The following is a 6,463-nucleotide window of genomic DNA, read 5'->3' as shown; positions in this document are numbered from 1 at the left end:
TGTCATAGGAACTTGACTTCAAGTTTAAAAAATGAAATTCAGTTAATGTATTTAGTGCCATAGGTTTCTGCCTCTTAAATGAATTTGGGGCATTATTTGGGGGAAAATAATTTAATAGAGAAAACCACATTTGTCAAAGCCTGCATTCTCTTGGAGAGTTCCTGCCAACTGATTGTGGAACTGAAACAAGTGAACAAGGACTGAAGCACAAATGAGTGGGGACATGCATTTCCTTTTTAATAAACACCTTTATTTCTCCTTATTACCTCTCCATTCCCTTTTTCATATTTTATTCCTCCCTCCCAAATGCACACATATACACACAATAGAAATATATAGTTCAGAGCTCAGTGAGCACCTAAGACAGAGAGAGAGAGAGGGAGGGAGGGAGGGAGGGAGGGAGGGACAGAGGGACAAAGGGAGGGAGGGAGGGAGAACGAAGGGTTTTGTGGTTCCCGGTATGGTGTTTTTTAGAGAAGGAGGGAGGGGTGGGTAGAGGGAGGGAAGGAGGGAGAGAGAGAGAACAAACTGTTGTGGAATGAACAGATAATTTTGCAAAAAAAAGAATCATACGAAGTGTTGGAAATCTGTCTGAATTCCACATGAAATGAGAGCCAAAGTGGTATAGTAATTAAGGCCCTGGACAAAAAGTTGTCATCCCATGAGTTCTAGTCTTCCCTGGATTGGACTAGTGTCTCTCTGTCTCTATCTCTCTATCTGTCTACTTCTCTCTCTCTCTCTCTCTCTCTCTCTCTCTCTCTCTCTCTCTCTCTCTCTCCCTCCCTCCCTCCCTCCCTCCCTCTCTCCCTCCCTCCCTCTCTCTCTCTCTCTCTCTCTCTCCACAATCTAGCCTTTGTCATCTAGCCTTTGTGAGAAAATAGGAGCCAGGACATTACATATACAATATTCAATTGTATAAAATAAAGTAGGATATATATCAAATAAATAAAGTGTGATGGCTAGTGCCTTGGTGGCCTTCCCCTCACCTTTTTAACTCCTGCTATTTTATCCCTGTTTTAACCACCTCCTATTGGAATACAACATGTATATGTTTTTAATGTTTTAATTAAACACCACTCAGAATCATTCTATGAGTGAAAAAGACAATTTCCAAACTTCATGTATAAGTAAATAAAAAACAATTAAATAAATAAGCAGACAGGGCTGTCCTGAAGCAAACTTCACCAGCTACCCAACCATGTTAAAGAGAAACAGAGCACCATTTCAATATGTGCCCTTTTGCTAAAATATCGGCGGAATGGGATTGCCTTTTGAACTCTTCCCAACCTTTTAAAATAGTATAACATAATTTAGTGAAACTTATTAGACCACCATCTGGGAGAAAATCCTAAAATGGTTATTAATCTAGGCTGCAAAGAAGCTAACAGCCCTACATTAGTATGATACTGAAGTATCAATGGGCTGGAAAATAATGGTATTTGAAAGAGTTTTTTTAATGAAAATATTCATTGCTTCATAAAGGGAAGTATATTTATCCAGACAGAACTTGTAGTTATTCCATTGAGGCTCACTCTCAAGTAAAAATGACATCTACAGTATAGCCCAGCATAAGATAATCAAGCAACGGATCTGCAAACACAGAAACAGAAAAACAAAGAAACAAGCAAAGCTATTACTAGAAGCCAGCATGGGTTTGTCAAAAACAGATCATGCCAGACATACCTTATTGCATTCTTTGACAAAGTGACTAAATTAATGGATCAGTCAGCTACTGTAGACATAGTTTACTTAGATTTCAATAAAGCATTTGACAAAGTAGACCACAGTGTACTTCTCGGTAAGTCAGAAAATGTGGGACAGACAGCATTATTACCAGAGGGATTCATAACTGGCTGATCAACCACATTCAATGTGTAATCCTTAATGGAACTCATCAACCTGGAGAGAAGTATGCAGTCTAGTCTAATGAAGAGAAAGATGAGAGGTGACATTAGATCAGTCTTCCAACATTTGAGGGGCTGTCACAGAGGAAAAGAGGTTGACTTATTCTTCAAAGTACCTCTTCAAAGAGGTTTTCAAAAAGAGATTGGACAACCATTTATCTCAAATAGTAAAGGGCTGTGATGGTGAACCTATGGCATACAAAGCCATGTCTCCCAGTACGTGCAGCCTTGCCTGTATGTCTTCCGGGTTTCTGGCACATATGCATGCATAACGATCAGCTGTCCTTTGCGTGTGCGACAGTGCCGAAAACCAGTATGTGCATGCACGCCGGCTAGCTGATTGTCAGGTGCACATGACAATCAGCTCAGCCTTTCCGGAGCGCGATAACTTCACACACGTGACAGTGCCGAAAACTGGGCTGTGCATGCATGCCGGCCAGCTGATCGTCAGGCATGCATATGTGCCAGAACCTGGAAGTTCAGCTTTTCCAGAGCGCAGCCACGATGAGCACGCACACACATGATGTTTCCATGTGATCTTTTTGGCACTTGGTGCTGAAAAGATTCATTATCGCTGGTATAGGGTTTATGCTTGAGCGTGTGGTTGTACTAGAAAACCTCCAAGGTCCCTTCCAACTCAGTTATTCTGTATTCTTTACTGTATAAGTAAAATTGCACAGAATTCTGGTGTTTGTTGGGGAAGTTAAGGAACATATTCTTCACTAAGAAAACTGGAGGATGTTCTGTATTATCATGGGAAAAAGAAAAGTTTTGCAAAGCCAGAAATGTGCCCAGTGTGCTTTATAAAGCTCGTGCAATTCCCTCTTCTTTTTCATTTCACTTTTAATCTGAGATGTGGGTAACAATTGCTATGGTTCATTTCCAGGGGTTTTCCAGGAACATCTCAAGTTATTATTATTATTTTTTGCTATCACAAAGTCATGGCATTCACTTCTTCTAATGAAAATATATGGCCTGCAAATTAGCCCAGATAGCCCAGTTGCAGCAGCCAGAAGCTAAGGGAGAAAGCTGTCTCGTACTACTTTTTAACTGAAGCATCTGCTTGACTTTAGCTCTCAATACTAAAGTCATATGTTAAAAGCCTATTCCTGCTTAAGAGGTTGCTCTCCAATACTTAGCCTGCTCCCCTTCAGTAAACACATCTTGAGAATTATTTTGCAATAATTATCTGTGACCTGCAAGTAGTTAGGTCTCATCCAAGGAAAACAATGAGGGTAGGATTATTACCTGATTTAAGGAACAGAATCATTTTAGTATTGGAGCTAAATTAGCTGCACTAAATTATGGTGCCATGTCCTTATAACTGACAATGGTCACCTGCTGTTCCTTTACTGCAACTCAAGGATAAAGCTATTTCATTTTTTTAAAGAAATGAACACAAACCCCTCCTGATAGATCAAGCAATATATTTTGGGCATGTAAAGACAATCAAAATTAAGTGTCCTTTTTCATAGAATATAAGGTCAAGTAGAATATTAAGCTTTTCATGGGAAGAAAATATGTCCTTGTTCTGCAGGAATTAAAAACATGGGCCTGAAAGGTCTTTCTGACTTTTAAGAAAGACAATAGAACTGTGGGCTTTATCTGTGGGAACAATAATTGCCATTTTATGGAAGCTGTTTCTCTGAATGGTTTTGGAAAGGTGGATAACACTATTCTCTTCACTAGAACTCAGCACCATTCATTGTTCCAAACTATGCTATAATCTTTAAATAATATTGTAACGGGCAAAGGTGATTTGATTTTTTAAAAAAGCTCAGTAATTGGAACATTTGTCCACTTATATTCTTCTTATTTAAACATTTCTTAATACAAAGCCTCTAAAATTCTATTGCAATGAATAAGTGGAGTTCACTGCTAAAAAGGAACAATACACATCCTTTCTTACAATTATATCTCATTGCATAAATCTACCAGACACTGTAGAAGCTGAACACAGAAGTATTTTGAGGACTAAAAAACAGTAATGATTGAACACTGCTTGGAATTAGCTCAGGCAACTGTGAATTTTCTCAGTGAGCTATCGTAAAATTTCCCAAGAGTTCTTGTTCAAGCTTGTGATATTGGTACACATGAAAAGGTCACATGCTCCTTCCTCATTGTATAACTGACTGGGAATTGTATTTCTAAATGCAGTCTGTATCAGTCATAGCAGAAAATTGCTTGGGAAGTCAATTCCCAGCTCCTAAAATAAATATAACTCAAAACAAGAGAGAGTTTTAGATACGAAAGGGAGACACTAGCTACATATACAACTGCAATAAAGTATATCATTACTGAGACAACCATTTGGTTGTGTAGCCTAGCTGGCAATGGAAATCTCACTGAGGAATCTCAAATGAAAAATAAGGGAGAAGCTGACAGAACTTTGTTGATTTCATCTCTGTTTCTTTGGCTTTGACTCATGAAGGAAACTTCATAAAGAATTAGTTTGGGCTGGAGAAAGAGCTGGAGAAAGAGATGTGCCAAGTGTTTCTTCTACTCTAATGATCACAGAGTTTCAGGACTTTGGATCAGCTGCCAAAAAGAAATGACAGTCTAGTATCACAAAGTTGTGAAAGCACAAACCCCCCATATGGAAAGGCCCACACAGACCCAGCAGTGGCATCCAGATGTTGGTATAAAAGATGGACAATATACCCAATAATCCTTAGTCAATAAAGTCATATCTATATTGATAAGTCAAATTTCTGGATAAATATGCATAGGATAACACTTTTGAATAATAGCTACAATTATTTTTAAAAATCACAATACATAGAGCACAAAGTATTATTTCATTCTGGACATCAAATAGTAATTAACTTTCATTATCTGACTTCCATACATCCCAATTTCTATGCTTGATCTTCCATTGAAGTAATCCTCCTTAGGTAAACAAGTTATTTGGCTGTTTTCAGCAAGTTTTCTACATAAAGTAAAACCCAATAACCAATAAATGATAAAACTGTGGGATGAACATAACTAACATTTTTAATGATCCAATGATTAACAAACTCTTATATCTCTATTTAGCAGAAAGAATGTATCATTTAAATAATGGGCAGCTCTTTCTGTTTCTTGAGAAGTGAATGAATTATTTTATTTTCTTTTGATTATATCTATTAAGTTTATTTAAGCTTAGTGACCGTAGAGATAGACCTTCTCTAAAATTATTTTCTCTTAGCTTTTGGTATATCTTCAAAAAGTTTAAAAGTTCTTGAAATTTTTAAAAATGCTTGAACACATGATCATCGTTATACCACTAATAACAATGACAGCAATAAGGTCCTGTTTTTTTGTTTTTTGTTTTTCTTATTTGCTACCTCCATTCTTTTTTATGAGTTCACTTATAAAAGTTGTTTCACTCACACCACAAAACTTACTGTTTCAGTAGATGGAATGCTGAAAGCCAGTTTTCTTCTATCTAGGCATGCTCCCGATGAATGAATTTCAATTGCCAAAATTTTTAGAAATGGCCTTGATGCTTGGGCATTGTGGGAACTAAAGTCCACAACTGCGAGGTGTTGGAGAAGGCTCTTCCATGCAACTCAAAAACCCTAAAAGCAGAACTAGCCTGACAAACTATGGAGATTCTCAGTCATCCAGGTCATGGTTGTCCGAAAGTCGCTTTTTTTTTTCAAGAAGCAACTGGACTTTTTGTTTTTCTTTGAAGACATTTCGCTTCTTATCCAAGAAGTTTCTTCAGCTCTGACTGGATGGCAGGAAATAAAAGGATTTATGTTCCTTGTAGACAGCTGGTCATTTGCATTCTTTTAGAGAGTCATTGAGGCTACTTGAAGGTGTACCTGTATGTCACAAGTAAATGCCTTATTCTCTAATAGGGGAATTGTATATACACGGGGTATCAGGGGTTAATTTATTCTTCCTCCCTTAATATATTCATATGTAACCACTCCCATCCTTTACTCCGCCTTGTTAATATAAAAGGGGATGTATGCACCTCCTCATTGCTTCTATCTGCAATCATTCAGAGAATTTAGAATGCCTACTGTAAATAAATAGTGTTATGTTTGAATACTTCATACTTGAATCATTTATTGAGTCTGATCCTTAAAATTACGCAACAATCTGGTAGCACAGGATGGTTTGATTGACTCAATAAAAATCAGATATGCCTAAGAGAGAAAACTCCACAAACAAGAGAGAAAGACCCAACACCAGGGCACACAATAAAGAGATGGAAACGGATCAAGAAATGATCGATGAATCCACAACTATAATAACAAAAGAATCTGAAGACTGCACTACAGACAACGAGGAGATGATCGATGAAACTGATGACCAGGAAGAGAACGAGATAGAAAACAACGAACTCAGATCAGAGATACTGAGACTTTTGAAAAACCAAAAGGATGACGAAAATCTCATCGCGAACCTCCAAGACATCATAAAAAACAGCGGAGCAGCGAGAGAAAAACACATCGTAACAGATGAATCTAAAGAACTAAAAATGGTGAGCGAATTGCCTGTAGATAAGAATATAACAAAAAAGAAGACTAACGGTCCAGCACAAAATTTTGAATGGCAGCCATCTT

This window comes from Pantherophis guttatus, chromosome 4 (assembly GCF_059756535.1).
Source record: "Pantherophis guttatus breed Tessera chromosome 4, ASM5975653v1, whole genome shotgun sequence".
NCBI lineage: Eukaryota > Metazoa > Chordata > Lepidosauria > Squamata > Colubridae > Pantherophis > Pantherophis guttatus.
The sequence above is the reverse complement of the archived record's forward strand: the minus strand, read 5'-3'. Positions refer to the sequence as shown.